Here is a 20,558-nt window from a genome sequence, read left to right on the forward strand (position 1 = left end):
GCTCTGGGATGGTGATCAGAAAGGCCCTAACAATCCCCAGCTCCCTGGGCTCCACTTTCTCTGTTCTCAGAGGATCATTCTTACCATGACCATCATCATGTTCCAGACGGTTGAGCTTTTAATTAGTGAATTAATTATCTATATCTTCCTGTTTTTCACAATGTCATCATTGTGACAGGGGTTTGAGGATGACTACTTAGTCATACATCTGAAAACAATCTTTTGGTTTATTCTCTGAAGAGATCATCTTGTCATATCCATGGACTGTGGATTTTCCTTGTGTGTCTGGGGGAGGGCAACCCCATATGCCTCATCTCCCAGGGCTCAGGAGGCATTTCTCAGCTCCTCACACAGTAAAAACATGGCATTATTCTTCCCTGAAGAAAATTAATTATTTTGATTCAAAGAAATGAAGAATATTTTTGATTTTTGAATAAATAAGATTTAAATTAAAACTAATTTAAATTAAAACTATTATATATAATGAGAGATTTAAAACAGAACATTTGCCAACTGATGAACAGCAAAGAACTAACAGCTGATCTTGTTCTAAACTCTGCAGGGTCCCCTGATCCATGCTCACAAACATATGGTAGAGGGGTAACACCTTGATAGGTCACCTTGAGACACAGAGCATCTTGTTTCTGTCACTTATAGATGGACATGGTTTTCAAAGAGAACACACAAACTCAAAACTCTCAACAGTTCCAAGAAATATACTTGGAAAATATGTTAGCAGATACACAAGAAAAAAAAAGTATTATATTCTCCTACCTCACATTCCCAGAATAACTTTCAAGATTAGCTCTTCCCTTTCATGAGAACATTGCTTCTGGTCCTAACTTTTTGAAGGAATGTTTCTTGCTGTACTTGCATCAGCCCTGTGCCCATCAATATAAACAGAAGGAACTGTGGGTTTGCATGAACTACCTAGAGGTAGGCAGGTCCAGATTCTGACCTCCAGGTAGATATAGAGATTCCTTAAAACATTTCATTATTTTTCCCTTGGAGGTAGAAACAGTATCAGTAGCAAATTTTAAGGAGATCAGGCAAAGTGGGTTTAATATACCCCAGCCATGTCCTCATTCATAAAATGGGGTTAATAATAGTGCCTAATCTTTTAGAATGGCTGTGAATTTAAAATGTTTAGCATCAGTTGGAGTTTTGGAGATTGTGCTTTTATAAAAAGTATTTTTTAGGGTAAGATGAGAATCATCTACTTGGGCAGGGAACTCAGAGAAGGAAGAATGGATATGGGGCAATTCCATGAGGCAGATGAGGGAGAAGATTCCTCCAGAATGAAGGGAAACTGACAGTTCAAACCTTCACCTGTGATTGCACCTGGGCTAAAAGGAGGGGAGAAAACACACAGAGAAGCCAATGGCAGATGGAGCAGATTCCAGACTGTCTCCCCTCAAAGTTCTGGGAGGACAGTGTCTACTGTCTGCTCATCTGTACAGTGTCATGGAGCTGCCTAGGTCTCCAGCTCTCAAGGGTCCCTGTCCTGTGCCAATGGTAAGAGGGCCAATGAAAAGGCAGCAGCAGCAGACAACCCCTTTTTCCTCCCCTTTGTCCACAGGGAGAAGAACAAGTGGTCATTGAACTTTCCTAATTATGCATCCTTGTCAGTAAAAACATCTTAAGCCTATTTCCCCATATAGGAATATCTTATTATTTTAACTTATATTATTAATGTACATTATGTGGCACAAACCAAAATGGAAAATTTTAGAAGATATCATGAAAATTAAATGTAAATGGAAGTTATAGAATTGTAGACCCTCTTATCTGAGATATGTTCCAAGACCCCCAATGGATTCCTAAAACTATAGATAGTGCCAAATTCTCTCTCTATATACAATTACTTCTATGTTTCTCCCTATACATGCACCCATGTATAAAGTTTAATTTATAAATTAGGCACAGTAAGAGATCAATAATAAGCAATAATAGAACAGTTTTAACAATATGTTATCATAAAGTTATTTAAAATTTATGAATTGTTTATTTCTGGATTTTTTTAAAATTTACTAATTTAAGGCCATAGTTGGCCTTGAGCAACTGAAATTGCAAATGGGGAAAAGGGAGGGTATGGTGTTTTCTTCCTTGAATTCCAATGGATTATCTTATGCATAATTTAAAATCCTGTGTCCCTTCCTCAGTAACCTCAGATTAAAAGGAGAAATTACAGTAATGGGAACCCTAAAAAAAAAATCTGTGACTTGGACTTTGAAATTATGCAGGCTTTCCTCCAAAGAGCCATTTTAGCCTATCTCTGAAACCCTCTCCAGCTTAACATGGCATCTTTGGATTTTGGTGTCAAAACTCTGTAAAATTTAAAAACTTGAATGTCCAGTGTTGCCTTTCATTAAAAAGATAATTACTCAAAAGGAAAAAAATATACTTGAATGTGAGCATCCAGATTTGACAAAACCAATATTTATTTGTTTTCACTTACTAATGTCCCTAGTTTGTGCTCCTTCACCTGCCACTATTCCTGACTCACTGTAGGTACTGAATCATACCTTAATTGTGGTCGTGATGAATCTTTGATCCAGCTGTCTTTGTCTGAAACCCCAACATATGGCAACAAGGAAGATATGGAAATTGTTTTACTAATTATGAAATGAAATATTTTGAAACTCCTTTAAATAATTATCACAAAAACCTTATGCCTTTATATATTCCTTTAAACAGTGAAACATCCAGATAGCCATCAAGCAAGTATCAGATGGAAATGCTTACAAGTAGCCCTTTTTTTCAATTTGGGAGCGATTTATTTGGTCTGAATTCAGAAACCTTAACTCACTGAAACTAGTGTCATCACCTCCCTTCACATCAAAAAAGATGAGACTTGCTATAGTAAATGACGCCCCAATAAGTCAAAGAAATGGTTTGGTTTTCTTTATTTGCTTTGAATAAGCATCAAGCCTAAGAAATCAAACCTTTACGTTTTATTTAACTATGTCTTAAAGAGGATAAGCCAAAAAAAAAAAATAATTAATTCAACAGAAATTTCCTGAGCACCGACTAGGGGCAAGGAAATACAGCATTAAACAAAATGGCTTGAACCTGAAAACACTCTTGCAACATCAAAACCATAATCACTACTAATTAGGCTTTTACGTTTTAGAAGATAAAATATAATATTTTAAAACCTATTTGAATAGATTACAAGAGTTCAATGGGTTCTCAATGGGTTAGCTATGAATACTTGTAATACTGACTAGATCTTATTCATAATTGTGAGGGTTTTTTGTTTTGTTTTTTCGTTTTTATGGCCAACTCTACTTTATCTGGATGTTTTTAATCTCGAGTAACTGAAGAGTCAACTGACTTAAAAAAATAAAGAAATCAACTAGCTTTTATATGAGGTAGTTTAGAGGGAGGATGATTTCAGAACTGAATAATTCAATAGTTTAAAATGTTCTTGAAAAGTGGCCTGACCTTAAGGTTTTCAAAGTTTCTGTCTATCCTCACAGCAAGTAAAAAGATGAACACTGAAAAATCAACAACTCCTCTTAGTTCTGTCAGAGAAGTCACAGGGAGTACTGATGCCCGTGCCCCCCAACCCCCCCAAATCGGGGAGACATGTGGAAAAAGAGAATCACAACTTACAATAGAAAAAACACAAGAGCAAAACCTCCACAAAAATCAGAACCACAGTAGGAAACCTGAACTGTAACTGATGAATTGCTAAAAGCTTGGTTTCAACAAATCTGTGAGTTAAAACCTCCAGGGGACCCAGTCATAAGTGGACTCCATGCTTTTGTGACTTTTACCTCTAAGACCTCTGCAAGGTCCTCTGTGAATATTGGAGAAAAATCTCCTCAGGTTTCCAGTGGGAGAGAGGGAAAGTACACCAGAAAATTTTGGGTTTTTTTGTTCTTTTTCTTTTTAAAAAAAAAAAAAAAAAAAAAAGCTCTGCCCTCAAGAGAAACTGGTTTACCAGAGCTAACCTGTTGGTGCCTGATCAGAATGTAACAAGCTACAGGGGTAGTACCCAATTCCAGACTCCTGTCCCAACTAAGGTGGGGAAAAACTGGAAGGCCCTTGAAGTTTGCAGCCCAGGAGCACAGTCTTACTGAAAGATTGAGACCAAATTATGGGACTATTAGAATGCTTCCCCTCCCTCCAAATCTTACAGTCACCATTAATAATGAAAGGTCTTTGTATCAGAGTTAAATTCACCTAGTCTATTATGTCTGACTTTGAACAAAAAAGTTGCAAGGCATACTAAAAGTTAAAAAACACATTTTGAAGAGACAGAAAAAGCATCAGAACCACTCAGACATGGTAAGGATGTTGGAATGATCAGAACAGGAATTTAAAACAACTATGATTAATATGCCAAGGGCCCTAATGAAAAAAAGACAATAGGGAATACAGATGGATACTGTAAGCAAAGAGATGAAAATTCTAAGAATGAACCAAAAAAAAAAAGTGCTAGAAATAAAAACCAGTGTTAATAAAAATGAAAAATGCCTTTAAAAGGCTCATCGGTGGAATGTTCACAGCAGCACAATTCACAATAGCTAGACTGTGGAACCAACCCAGATGCCCTTCAATAGATGAATGGATTAAAAATAATGTGGCATTTATACACAATGGAATATTACTCAGCACTAAAAAACAACAAAATCATGGCATTTGCAGGGAAATGGATTGCATTAGAGCAGAAGTGAAGCTAGCCAATCCCTAAAAAACAAATGCAGAATGTCTTCTTTGATATAAAGGGGGGCGACTCAAAACAGAGCAGGGAGGAAGAGCATGAGAAGAAGATTACCATTAAATAGGGATGAGAGGTGCAGAGGTGCGTGGGAATGGGAGAGAGAAGGGGAATTGCACAGAAGATGGTAGGAGTCCTCATTGTTATGCAAAATTACATATAAGATGGTGTGAGGGGGAAGAAAAAAGAGAGAGAAAGAAACGTGTCACAGTAGATTGGGTAGAAAGAGGGGAGGGGAGGGGAGGGGAGGATAGGAAGGGCAGCACAATACAATAGACACTAGTATGGCCCTATGTATAAACGTGGCTATATAACCAATGTGATCCTGCGATCTGTACACGTGGAAAAATAAGATTAAGATTACGTACCCCATTTGAATCAAATGTATGATATGTCAAGATCATTGTAATGTTTTGAGCAACTAATAAAAAAAATTAAGAAAACAAAACAAACAAAAAAAAGGCTCATCGATGGATTGGACAAGACTGAGGAAAGAATCTCTGAACCTAAGGATATGTCAATAAAAACTTCCAAAACTGAATAGGCATTTGTCAAAAGAAGAGATGCAACTGGTCAACAGGTATATGAAAAAATGTTTAACATCCTAATCATCAGGAAAATACAAATTAAAAACACAGAGATGTCCCCTTGAACCTGTTAAAATGGCTATTATAAAAAAAAAAGACAAACCATAACTTGATAAAGATGTGAAGAAACAGAAATCCTTATACTCTGGTGGTGGGAATGTAAATTAAGACAACCATTATGGAAAACAATATGGAAGTTCCTCAAAACAATTTTTATATATACATATACATATATATTTAGTTGTAGTTGGACATAATACCTTTATTTTATTTATTTATTTTTATGTGGTGCTGAGGATTGAACCCAGCACCTTGCACATGCTAGGCTAGTGCTCTACTGCTGAGCCATAACCCCAGCTCATTAAAAAACAATTTTTATCTTTGTTTTTATTTTTTTAAATTTAAGTTTTTTTATTAATTCATTATAATTATGCATTATCACACATGCATGGAATATAATTTGCTCCCCTTCAGTCCCCAGTACTTCCTATTCCCGCCCCCTCATTTCCCTTCCTCCACTCTACTGGTCTTCTTCCTATTTTTTTTTAATTGGTGCTTTATTGGTATACATAAAGGTGGAATTCATTCTGGAATATTCAAACACGTACATGGCATAATGTGGTCCAATTCAAGGAGTCTGGCTTATTTCACTCAGCATGATGTTCTCTGCTCCCATCATTTTACCATTTTCCTTTATGGCTGAGTTAAACTCCACTGTGTATTTATACATTTTCCTAATTCACTCATCTGTTGACAGGCACCTGGGTTTCATAACTTGGCTATTGTGAATTGTGCTGATACAAACACTGAGGTGCCTGAGCACTGTTGCATGCTGATTTTAGTTCTTTTGGATAAATACCAAGGAGTAGGACAGCTGGGTCATATGGGGTTCCATTCCTAGTCTTTTGAGAAATCTCCATACTGTTTTCCAAAGTGGTGGTGCTAATTTGTAGTTCCATCAACAACGTATGAGTTACCTTTACTTCCACATTCTCTCCAGCATTTATAGTCTTGATGGCTGCCATTCCAAATGGAGGGAGAGGAAATCTCCATGTAGTTTTGATTTGCATTTCCCTGATTGCAAGGAATGTTAAATATTTTTTCATGTATTTGTTGGCCATTTGTATTTCTTCTTTGGAGAAATGTCTGTTTATTTTCCACATTTACTGATTGCATTATTTATTTGTGCCAAGTTTTTTGAGTTCTTTACATATTCTGGATATTAATCCCTTATCAGAGGAGTAACTGGCAAAGATTTTCCCCACTTTTGTAGACTCACTCTTCACATATTATTGTTTCCTTTGCTATGAAGAGCTTTTTATTTGAATGCTGTCCCACTTATTGATTCTTGGGTTTTTCTCTATTAGCTACACATGACAGTACAATGATCTTGACAATTCATACATTTGAATCAAATGGGGTATAATTTCTTATTTTTCTGATTGTACAGGTTGCAGAATCACATTGGTCATACAGTCACCTATATACATACAGCAATAATAATGTCTATTTTATTCTGCTGCCCTTCCTATCCCCGATCCCCCCCCCTCCAAAAACCAATTTTTTAAATGGAAAAACCAGGGCTGGATTTGTGGCTCAGTGGTAGAGTGCTTTCCTCAGATGAGTGGGGCACTGGTTCAATCTTAAGCACCACATAAATAAAATGTGGTGTATCATGTCCCTATACAACTCAAAATTTTTTTTAAAAAAATGGAAAAACCAATAACCCCCAAGTTCCATTTCTGATCATATTTCCATAGGCAATAAAATCAGTAAGTCAAAGAGCTCTGCACTATCATATTCATTGCAACATTAGTCACAATAGCCAAGATATGAAATCAAAGTGTCCATCAACACATGAGTGGATAAAGAAAATGTGGCACATGTACACAATGGAATACTATTGGCCTTTATGATAAAGGGAATCCTATTATTTGTGATAACATGGATGACCAGGAGGACATTATGCTAAGTGAAATGAGCCAGGAATAAAAAGACAAATACTCCATGGTCTCATTAACTCATGGAATCTAAAAATGCTGAGTTAACAGAAGCAGAGAAAAGAATGGTCATTGACCTGAAATGGGGGAATGAGGAGATGTTGATGAAAATGTACAAAGTTAACAGTTAGACAAGAGGAATGAGTTTCAGACATCTATGGTATAGCATGGTAGCTGTTATTAATAACTATGTATTGTATACTTAAGAGTAGTAGAGTAATTCTAAATGTTCTTGCTGTAAAAAAGATAAGTATGTTGAAAGGATGGATATTACCTTATTGATTGAATCATTTCACAATGTGTGTGAAGTGTCAAAACGTACATATGTTAAGATATCATGTTATACATCATAAATATATGATTTTTCTGTTGAATCTATTTATCATAGAGTTTAATTTTAAAATTCTATTTAAGAATTTTTATGACAGCAGAATGTATTTCGATCCATAGTACACATATAGAGCGATTTTTCATGTCTCTGGTTGTATGCAAAGTAGAGTCACACCATTCGTGTCTTCATACATGTACTTAGGATAATGATGTTCATCTTATTCCACTACCTTTCCTACCCCCATGCCCCCTCCCTTACCCTCCCTTTCAGCCTCCTATTATAATGGATAAAATTGCTATTGTCATTATTAGGGAAAAGTTGACTGAAGGTGCAATTTGGAATATAATAGAGATTGGGGAAATTTTTGTCAAGTCAGTAAGATTAATCATGATGTAAGTGGGACTCTTTGGGTAACTTCTGGGACTCAAAGGTAAAACGGAGTCAGTCCTATTTTTATTGATAGTGTGATAGTAAATATAAGGGATGAAATTTGGTTATATGAGCTAAATAATGTTCATTGTCTTGAGCCTATGAGGTTAATGATTGCACCTATTATCCAGATTATTGATGCAGTAGCTTGGATTAAGAAGTACTTGCGTGAGGCTTCTGTGGATCACTGGTTTGCTTTGTCAATAAGAATAAGGATAATAGCTAGTATACTTATTTCTAGTCCTACTCAGATGAGTAGTCAGTGGGAACTAAATAGTGTAATAAAAGTTCCTGAAAATAGGATGAGGTAGATGGTAGAGGAAGTTAAGGGATTAATTAGTATGGGAAGGATATAAACTAACATTTTCAGGGTATGGGCCCGATAACTTATTTAGCTGACCTTACTGGTAGCTAAATGGTGTAAGAGGTAGCACAAGGAATTTTGAATTCTTAGGATTAGGTTCAAATCCTATAGTTCTAGAAATAAGAGGGTCTAAACCTCTATTATTTACTCTATCAAAATAACTCTTCTGTCAGACATATTTCTTTAGGTTTGAGGAGGTACACATCCTGTAATGACAGGCAGGGAATTGTGTCATATACATAGGTCTGGTGTTAGGAATAGGAAGTTTTTCATAATAGATGTATGAGTTGGTCATATCAGAATTGTGGGTATGATACTCAAATTCATAGGAAAGTAGAAGTTAGAATGGTAGGGTAAACCTAAATGTAAAGGTTTCAGGAAGTAGAGGATTAAAGAGTGTCCCTATAAATAAAATTGTTGTTAAAGCATTTATTATAATGATGTTAGTATATTCAGCTATAAAAACATAAGGCAAAGGGGCCTGTTGTATATTCGATGTTAAATCTTGATACAAGTTCTGATTCTCCTTTTGTCAAGTCAAAGGGAGCCGGGTTTGTTTCTAAAATTGAAATAAATCATATCATTGATATGGGTCATGTTGTTAGTAGTAGTCATATAAATTGTTGAGTTGTGATTAGGGTAGAAAGGGTAAAGGAACCATTTATAAGTAAGACAGATAATAAAATGAAGCTAGGGTTACTTCATAGGAGATTGTCTGTGCTGCAGCTTGAAATTTTGCAATTAGAACATATTTGAAATGGGAAGCTCATCCTGATCATAAAATTGCATATGTGGCTAGACTTGAGGTGGCAGGATAAAGAGTAGCCCCATATTTATATTAATGAGAGATTGCAGTATGGGTAAGGGAATTCACATAGTAAATGCTAGGGTGAGGGCTAGAGATGGTACAATAATTAATAAATAGAACAATAGATGACTTTAGGGGCTTGAGTGGCTCTTTAATAAATAATTTTATTGCATCAGTGAATGGTTGAAGTAAAACGTAGGGTACTACAATGTTTGGGCCTTTTGGAAGTTGTAGCCTAGTGTTTTTTTGTTCAGCTAAAGTTAAGAAAGCTATGGCTACTGGGAGTGGGACAATTAATAGGAGTAGGTTTATTAAAAATATATGTGTTAAGAAGAGGAGTTGAACCTCTGATTATAAAATTTTAAGTCTTACACAATTGCTGGGCCCTGCCATCTTAACAAACCCTGTTCTAGGGCAAAGGTTTCCGTAGGCCAAATGCTACCTAAAGTTCCTCCATTCCTCCTGTGCTCTCTCCCCATTCCCATTATAGATCAGCATCCACATATCAGAGAAATCATTCAGCATTTGTATGTTTTGGAATTGGCTTACTTCATTTAGCATATTATTCTCCACTCCATCCATTCCCTGAAAATGCCATGATTTTATTCTCTTTTAATACTGAGTAATATTCCATTGTGTGTATATACCACATATTCTTTATCCATTCATATACCAAAGGGCATCTAGGTTGGTTCCACAATTTAGCTGTTGTGAATTGTGCTTCGATAAACATTGATGTGGCTGTGTCACTGTTTTTAAGTCCTTTCAGTATAATCTGAGAAGTGGGATACCTGGGTCAAATGGTGGTTCCATTCCAAGTTTTCCAAGAAATCTCCATATTGCTTTCCAGGGTGATTGCACCTACCAACAACATATGAGTCCACATTTTCCCTCACATCCTTGCCAACACTTATTATTGTTTGTATTCTTAGTAGCTGCCATTCTGACTGGAGTGAGATGAAATCTTTTTTTGTAGTTTTGACTTGCATTTGAGTAGTTTTAATTGCATTTCTCTAATTGCTAGAGATGTTGAACTTTTTTCATATATTTGATTGACTTTTTCATATATTGATTGTATATTATCTTCTGAGAAGTGTCTGTTCAGTTCCTTGGCCCATTTGTCGATTGGGTTATTTGTTTTTTTGGAGTTTAGATTTTTGAGTCTTTATATATCCTACATATTAGTGCTCTATTTGATGTTCATGTAGTAAAAGTTTGCTCCCTTGCTATAGGCTCTCTCATCATCTCACTGATTGTTTCTTTTGCTGAGAAGAAGCTTTTCAGTTTGAATCTATCCCATTTATTGATTATTGATTTTATTTCTTATGCTATAGGAGTCTTGTTAAGGAAGTTGGGGCCTAATCCTACATGAAGATTAGGGCCTACTTTTTTTCTATCAGGCACAGGGTCTCTGGTCTAATTCCTAGGTTCTTGATCCAGTTTGAGTTGAGTTTTGTGCATGGTGAGAGATAGGGGCTTACTTTCATTTTGCTGCATATGGATTTCCAGTTTTTCCAGCACCCTTTGTTGAAGAGGCTATCTTTTATCTAATATATGTTTTTGGCATCTTTGTCTAGAATGAGATAACTGTGGGTTTGTCTCTGTGTCCTCTATTATGTACCATTGGTCTACAAGTCTATTTTGGTGCCAATACCATGCCATTTTTGTTACTGTTTCTCTGTAGCATAGTTTGAAGTCTGGTAGAGTGATGACACCTGCTTCACTCCTCTTGCTAAGAATTGCTTTGGCAATTCTGGGTCTCTTATTTTTCCAGATGAATTTCATGATTGCTTTTTCTATTTCTATGAGGGATGTCATTGGGATTTTGATTAGAATTGCACTAAATCTGTATAGTGCTTTTGGTAGTATGGTCATTTTGACAATGTTAATTCTGCCTATTCAAGAACAAGGTAGATCTTTCCATCTTCTAAGGTTTTCTTTAACTTATTTCTTTAGTGTTTTGTAATTTTCATTGTAGAGGTCTTTCACCTCCTTCGTTGATCCCCAAGTATTTTTTTTTTTGAGGCTATTGTAAATGGGGTAGTTTTCCTAGTTTCTCTTTCAGAGGATTTGTCACTGATGTACAATATCATTTATTTATAGGTGTTGATTTTATATCCTGCTAATTTGTTGAATTCATTTGTTAGTTATAGAAGTTTTCTGGTGGAATTTTTTGGATCCTCTAGGTATAGAATCATGTCATTGGCAAATAGTGATAGTGTAAGTTCTTCTTTCCTATCCTTATCCCTTTAATTTCTTTCTTCTGTCTAATTGCTCTGGCTAGAGTTTCAAGAACCATGCTAAAGAGAAGTGGTGAAAGAGGGCATCCCTGTCTTATTCCAGTTTTTAGAGGGACATACTTTTAATTTTTCTCCATTTAGAATGATGTTGGCCTGAGGTTTAGCATAGATAGCTTTTACAATGTCGAGATATGTTCCTGTTATCCCTAGTTTTTCTAGTGTTTTGAACATGAAGTGGTGGTGTATTTTGTCAAATGCTTTTTCTTCATCTATTGAGAGAATCATAGGATTCTTATCTTTAAGTGATGAATTACATTTATTGATTTCTGTATGTTGAACCAATCTTCCATCCCTGAGATGAACCCCACTTGATCATGATGCACTATCTTTTAAAAAAATTTTTTAAATTAATAACAGCAGAATGCATTATAATTCTTATTACACATATACAGCACAATTCTTCATATCTCTGGTTGTATATAAAGTATGTTGACACCAATTCATGACTCTATACATGTACTTTGGATAATGATGTCTATCACATTCCACCATCCTTGCTAATCCCCTGCCCCCTCACTTTCCCTCCCACCCCTCTGCCTTATCTAGAATTCGTCTATTCCTCCCATGCTCCCTATCTTTTTGATATGTTTTTTGTATTTGATTTGCCAGAATTTTATTGAGAATTTTTGCATCTATGTTTATTAGAGATATTGGTCTGAAGTTTTCTTTCTTTGATGTGTCTTTGGTTTTGGAATCAGAGCAATGTTGGCCTCATAGAATGAGTTTAGAAGTGTTCCTCCTTTTTCTATTTCATGGAATAATTTGAGGAGTATTGGTATTAATCCTTCTTTGAAGATCTTGTGGAACTCATCTGGGTATCCATCTGTTCCTAGGCTTTTCTTGGTTGGTAGGCTTCTGATGGTGTCTTCTATTTCACTGCTTGAAATTAATCTGTTTAACTGTGTATATCATCCTGATTCAGTTTGGGCAAATCATATGACTCAAGAAATCTGTTGATGCCTTCGATATTTTCTATTGAATTGGAGTACACATTTTCAAAATAGTTTCTAATTATCTTCTGTATTTCTGTAGTGCCTATCATGATATTTCCTTTTTCATCATGGATGTTAGAATTTGAATTTTCCCTCTTTCTCTTCATTAGCATGGCTAAGGATTTATCAATTCTATCATTTTTTTTTCAAAGAACCAACTTTTTGTTTTATTAATTTTTTCAATTGTTTCTTTTGTTACAATTTAATTGATTTCAGCTCTGATTTTAATTATTTCCTGTCTTCTGCTTTTGTTGTTGATTTATTCTTCTTTTTCTATGGCTTTGAGATTTAATGTTTGGTCAATATTTGTTGACTTTTTCTTCTTTTAAGGAATTAACTCTACGATAGGAAAAGACATACACAGGCTGAAGGTGAAAGGTTGGGGAAAATCATACTACTCACATGGACCTCAGAAGCAAGCAGGGGTGGCCATACTCATATCAAATAAAATTGACTTCAAGCTTAAGTTAATCAAAAGGGATAAAGAAGGACACTATATACTGTTAAAGGGAACCATTCATCATCAAGACATAACAATCATCAATATATATGCCCCAAACAATGGTGCTGCTATGTTCATAAAACAAACTCTCTTCAAGTTCAAGAGACAAATAGACCACAACACAATAATTATGGGAGACTTTAATACACCTATCTTTCCACTGGACAGATCTTCCAAACAAAAGTTGAATAAATGTTGAGAGCCATAGCCAAAGGGGCCCCAGCAAACTTCCAGCTGCCAGCAAACTTCAAGCTGCCAGCTGATGATTGGCTCACAGTGGCCCCAGCAACATCTAGCTGATTGGCTCCTCTGCAGTCATGTTCATTGGGCTGTTTCCCTGCCCTTCAGACTGCCAGCTGATGATTGGCTCACAACGGCCCCAGCAACATCTAGCTGATTGGCTCCTCTGCGGTCATGTTCATTGGGCTGTTTCCCTGCCCTTCAGACTACGGAACTGCTCATTGGGGGACTTCTTTGGCTCCGCCCACGCGACCTAGCCAATCGGCCTCAAGAGCAGGAGGATTGTGGGAGGTGGTGGTTGGTGTGTGGGGGAGGCGTGTGGAAGCCGGTGGTGGCAGTTGGGCTCTGAAGGTTTTTCCTGAGGAGCTGTTTTGTTTGGCGTTTGTAGTTTTAAAAATAAAGTTTGTTTCTTTTGACAAGTGGCTCCTGAATTGTGCCCAGCCAGACTGTGGCATTTGGTGGCTCGCACGGGGAGCGACTGAGGGTAAGTAAACTGCTCGCCCCTGAGGGCAGGGCGAGAGGATGGGTAGCCATTCTAAGTTTACTCTTTTGTTTTGCTTCATTTTTGTTTTAAGTTGCCTGTCCCTGGAGATGAGTGAGACGGAAGAAAAACTGCTCACATCTGAGGAAAAACTATTCGCGTCTGAGGAACAGATAGGGAGAAAGGAAGGATGGACATTTCAGGAGGATAGAAAGGCTATAATGAAATTTTGTTGTTCCATTTTTATTGGATTCTGTCTCGGTTTGGTTTGGTGTTATCTTGCTGGGTTGTATTATAGAAATACGGGATCAGCAATTAGTAAAAAACAAACCGAAAGAGTGTTAAGTAAATTGTTAGAGCAAGGAAGCTTCCCAGTAAAATCAAGAGCAGTCAGGGCATACGTTGATATAATACAAAAATATAGCCCATGGCTTTTTAAGGAGGAGTTGTTAGATATATCACAATGGAACCATCATGGTGAGGATTTAAAAAGAATAGAAAAGAAAAGCCCAGGGACTCTGCCAGTTGGCACATTGCCAATGTGGACGCTCGTATCTGGCTTGCTTAGTCGAAAGCCTTCAGTTCAGACAAAGGTAGAGGAAGGAAGTTTAGAGCAGCAAAAGCCATCAGGGGAAAAGTTACAACAGGAGACTGTTAATAACATCTTTCTATTAGAGAGTGAAAGTCTCCAACCAACAGCACCACCTCTACAGGAGACTGCTACTAACAGCATTCTATCACCAGAGGGCATAAGTGTCCAATCAACAGCACCACCTCCATATGCTAGGAGGCTCCCAACCCCCGCAGTTGATAGTTGGGATCCTGAGACAGGATCTCAAGTATGCCCTGTATTTGAGGTAGGAGGGCAGCGAATTCACCAGGGTTTATTTTACAAAACAGTGAAGGAGCTAAAAGAGGCTGTAACAACCTATGGTCCTCAAGCACCCTTCACTGTAAGCTTGATCGAATCCATTACCAACTTAAACATGACGCCAGCAGATTGGGCTAATATGTGTAAAGCTGTGCTAACTGGAGGACAATACCTGTTATGGAAGGTTGCTAATGAGGAATTTTGCAAGGAGACGGCTATGGGAAATGCAGCAGCTGGTTATCCTCAGAGAAATCTAGATATGTTGTTAGGAAAGGGACCTTATGAGGATCGGCAGCAACAACTTGCATATGATCCTGGTGTATACACACAAATTGCTGTAGATGCACTTAAGGCAAGGAAGACTTTACAAGGACATGGAGGTTTACAAGGTCAATTATCTAAGATAATACAAGGAGCTAATGAACCTTATGCTGAATTTGTAGATAGGCTTATTCAAACAGCTACCAGAGTTTTTGGGAATACAGAACAAGCAATGCCATTAATAAAACAACTGGCTTATGACCAAGCGAATCGTTGGTGCAGAGATATCATTAGACCATGGAAACAGGAAGATTTAAACAAATATATTAAATGGTGTAGAGACATTAATGAACAAGAGCAAGTCATGGCAGCTGCAGTAAAACAGGCTTTAGATGCCAGAGACATTAATGAACAAGGGCAAATTGTGGCAGCTGCAGTAAAACAGGCTTTAGATGCCAGAGACATTAATGAACAAGGGCAAATTGTGGCAGCTGCAGTAAAACAGGCTTTAGATGCCAGGCCAAGAACATGCTACAATTGTCAACAAGCAGGACATTTTAAAAGGAATTGCCCCATAGGAGGAGGGTTTAACAATACTAGGTATCAAAGGAATAGAATACCGGGTATTTGCCCACGATGCCGTAGAGGGAGACATTGGGCTAATGAATGCCGTTCTCAAACCACCATAGAGGGTACTCCATTATCAAAAAACGAGCAAGGACAAGGTTTTTATCCACAATATCGTGGACAAAGGCATCGGGCTCCGTTGCCAAAAAACAGACAGGGGGCCCCAATGCTCCAGGGCCCCAAACCACAAATATACGGAGCTCTGGAGGAACCCAGCAACCCCAGCAACCCCATCAGGGTAGTGCCCAGGGCATCAGATCCCTCGTCAGACAGACTAGAGGGAGCGCAGGGTTGGACATCTGCGCCTCCGCCAAATCAGTACTAACTCCAGAGATGGGAGTTCAAATCATTCCCACAGGGGTGAAAGGACCTCTTCCCAAAGGAACAGTAGGCTTATTATTGGGACGCAGCTCTTCTACTCTAAAAGGACTTTTGATAAGTCCTGGGGTAATTGATCCCGATTATGAAGGTGAAATAAAAATTATAGCCAGTTCTCCAAAGGGTATATCAGTAATTTCACCAGGAGATAGAATAGCACAGTTACTAATAATACCAAGCCTACATGATAAATTTTCCAGTCATGCTGTAGAAAGAGGTTCCAAGGGATTAGGCTCCACAGGTGTAGATTGGGCTATGCTTTCTTTAAATTTAGATTCTCGCCCCATGCTAAAACTAAATATTCAAGGACATGAATTTAATGGGTTACTGGATACAGGTGCAGACCTTAGCATTATCTCTCGTCAAGAATGGCCAAAACATTGGCCATTAAACAAGCCACTCAAACGCTTCGAGGCCTAGGAGTGGCGAATAATCCCGATAAAAGTGCAATGGTATTAGATTGGAAGGATCCTGAAGGATGTGAAGGAACTATACAGCCATATGTATTGGATCATCTTCCTGTAAATTTATGGGGACGAGATGTCTTAGATCAATTAGGTTTGACATTAACAAATAATATCAATCAAAATGCACCCACTATTATGGCTAGACAAGGTTTTAGGAAAGGAAAAAGATTAGAAAAACAAGAACAAGGTATAGCAGCACCAATACAAATAAATCAAGGAACAGACAGACATGGGTTGGATTTTCACAAAGGGCCACTGAGACAATAAAAATTACCTGGAAATCAGAAAGACCAGTATGGGTTCCTCAGTGGCCCTTGACTAAAGAAAAGATACAAGTAGCCCATGATCTGGTCAAACAACAATTAGTGGAAGGACATATACAACCTTCTGTATCTCCCCATAATACTCCCATTTTTGTCATCAAAAAGAAATCTGGTAAATGGAGATTATTGCAAGATTTAAGAGCCATTAATAATGAAATGGTCATTATGGGACCTGCTCAATAGGGGATTCCTCAGTTGTCTGCTTTGCCAAAAACTTGGTATGTTTTAGTTATAGATATTAAAGATTGTTTTTTTTCAATTCCAATTCATCCTGAGGATAGTCCACGTTTTGCATTTACTATCCCTGCACTAAATCATGAAGGTCCTGATCAGAGATATGAATGGAAAGTACTCCCTCAAGGGATGGCTAACAGCCCAACTATGTGTCAAATTTATGTTAACAAAGTAATCCAGCCACTTAGAAATCAAAATCCTGAGCTACAAATATTTCACTATATGGATGACATATTATTAGCACACAAAGCTAAAAACACATTGCTAGAATGTTATGCCACACTTACAAACTTATTAAAAAATTATAATCTAGAGATAGCAATAGATAAAGTACAATTAAATTTTCCAATTAATTATTTGGGAGTTCTATTATCCTCAACCATGGTCCGTCCACCAAAAATTCAAATACGAGTAGATCAACTCAAATCACTTAATGACTTTCAAAAGTTATTAGGAGACATAAATTGGATAAGGCCTTATCTAGGTATTCCAACAGGAGAATTGGGACCTTTATTTGATATCCTAAAAGGTCCATCAGATCCAAATTCACCCCGAATGTTGACGCCTGAAGCAAGAAAGGCATTAAAAATCATTGAAACATATATGGAAAATATGCATTTGGATAGAATTGATATAAGTTTGCCTTTATTATTTATTGTACTATCAACAAAAAATATTCCTACAGGAGTATTTTGGCAAGAAGGTCCATTATTATGGATACATTTATCTTATTCTCCTAACACTATTCTTACTAGGTATCCTGAGGCTGTAGGACAATTAATACTCAAAGGAATAAAAACAGCAAAGGCAGTGTTTGGAATTTCTCCTAATAAAATTATTACTCCATATACTATGAATCAAATTGATGAATTAGCTAATGAGTTAAATACTTGGGCAATAATCATGTGCAAATCTAATGTTTCATTTGATAACCACTTACCATCTAATCCTTTATTGTCTTTTTGGTCATTGCATCCTGTAATTTTTCCAAAAATGACAAGAAAAACACCTGTCATGAATGTTCCAAATATATTCACTGATGGGTCAAATAATGGTACAGCAGCAATAGTTACACCTGATCGAACTTTTACATTTTTAGTACCCAAACAATCAGCTCAAAAGGTAGAGCTTAATGCAGTATTACAAACTTTTGTGATGTTTAAAGATTCTGTATTTAATTTATTTTCTGATAGTCAGTATATAGTTAATGCTATAGTATCCCTTGAAGATGCTGGTAGGATTTCCCCTTCTTCTACTGTTTTCTCTTTGTTTTCCACTATACAAAGTTTAATCTGGGACAGAAAAGATCCATTCTTTATAGGACATATCAGGGCACATACAGGATTGCCTGGAGCCCTTAGTTTGGGCAATGATTTAGCAGATAAAACTACACATGACGTACATATTTTCTCTATACTAGAAGAAGCTATAAATTTTCATAAAAGGTTCCATGTCAATGCTAATACTTTACAAAAGCGTTTTAAAATAACTAAGGAGCAAGCTAGACAAATAATAAAACAATGTCAAAATTGTGTGACCTTTTTACCACAAGTTAATCTTGGAGTCAATCCTAGAGGATTGATACCTAACCATATTTGGCAGATGGACGTCACACACTTGCCAGAATTTGGAAAATTAAAATATTTGCATGTTACAGTTGATACTTCTTCTGGATTTTTGATGGGCTCCCTTCATGCCGGAGAAAAAACTAAAGATGTTATAGCTCATTGCTTACAAAATTTTGCCACTGTGGGCATTCCAAAACAGTTAAAAACAGATAATGCCCCTGGTTATACGTCTACTTCTTTTAAACAATTTTGTTCATCATTTGGCATTACTCATATAACAGGAATCCCATACAATCCACAGGGACAAGGCATAGTTGAAAGAGCTCATCAAACTATTAAAATGTACTTATTAAAGCAAAAAGACGGAATTGGGAAGGGGTATATATTCCCCAAAGATAAACTTAAAATAACCCTTTTTACTCTAAACTTTTTAAATTTGGATTCATCAGGACTTAGTGCTGCAGAAAGGCATATGTGTCCAAAAAATGTACATAAGCCCAAGGTACTTTGGAAAGATATTCTAACAGGACAATGGAAAGGTCCTGACCCAGTAATTGTCTGGAGTCGGGGGTCTGTTTGTGTGTTTCCACAGGAAGAACAGCAGCCGATTTGGATTCCAGAGAGATTAACCAAGGTCCTGACCCAGTGATTGTCTGGAGTCGGGGGCCTGTTTATATGTTTCCACAGGAAGAACAGCATCCGATTTGGATTCCGGAGAGATTAACTAAAATCCTGACCCAGTGATTGTCTGGAGTCGGGGTGTGTTTGTGTGTTTCCACAGGGAGAACAGCAGCCAATTTGGATTCCAGAGAGATTAACTAAAGCGAATTCTACAGACCAAAAAGAAGATGATTTGGCTCAAATCAATAATAGCTGATATCCAAAACTCCAATTTGGCTATCCTTACATCTGCGACAGAACCAGGATGCTTTTTTCAATATCTGTTTTATTATTGCCCTTTCCCATATCATGAAGTTCTATTTTGTTTTTTGAGCTCATACAGACCTAGGTTAATGTTTTGCTGATCAGTTCTATTTGTTTTCTTTTTTGACTATTGAGTTTTTAAACATTGCAATGGAGATTTCACCTGTAAAAAGTTATAAGGCCTTTACTATTATGTTATGTGTTGTATGTATTATATTATGTGTGCACACTTGTGTTTTGTGTTATATGTTTGAATGTACATATGTCCATATATCATATATGATGAGCGCTCATAAAAAATAAAAAATAAAAAAAAAATGGATCCAAAAATTTTTTTTATTCACGTGATTTAAATGGTTTAATTTAAATTGGGTAAATAACTGTTAAGAATTATTTTAATATGTAAACAATTATTGCCAGAATTCCTATCTTCATCCCTGTGCCGGTGAAGACAAAGATAAAACTAATCTACAGTTTCTGCAATAGCCATCACTGAACCGCTTACAGAACTTGCCTAAACTATGTGTCACTTGTATGCATTGTAAACTCACTTGTATGCATTGTGAACTATCTGTTGGTGCAGCGACTTGTGGTAGTGTTGGAGTATTGATTTGGTATATCTTCCTCCCTTCTGCTTGTAATGATCGTTCAGCTATTTGGGGGCCAACAGAGGTGAGGCAAAGTACCTCACCCCCCCGCTGGTACCTCTCCACAGGTGTGGCTGTACTGGACCGGTAGTCAATGACGGGTAAGATCCAATTACAATGGTACCAACCTAAGACAGGAGGCTGACGCCCTGAGGTCAGCTCATCCGAAGACGGGTAAGGACCATATGTAGTATTGGACAACCTAAGGCAGGCACGGTCCCTAAGCCATATGCTTGTTGTTTAAACAGAGAGGGGGAGATGTTGAGAGCCACAGCCAAAGGGGCCCCAGCAAACTTCCAGCTGCCAGCAAACTTCAAGCTGCCAGCTGATGATTGGCTCACAGTGGCCCCAGCAACATCTAGCTGATTGGCTCCTCTGCAGTCATGTTCATTGGGCTGTTTCCCTGCCCTTCAGACTGCCAGCTGATGATTGGCTCACAGCGGCCCCAGCAACATCTAGCTGATTGGCTCCTCTGCGGTCATGTTCATTGGGCTG

Source organism: Urocitellus parryii, chromosome 6 (genome assembly GCF_045843805.1).
Source record: "Urocitellus parryii isolate mUroPar1 chromosome 6, mUroPar1.hap1, whole genome shotgun sequence".
NCBI classification, from domain to species: Eukaryota; Metazoa; Chordata; class Mammalia; order Rodentia; family Sciuridae; genus Urocitellus; species Urocitellus parryii.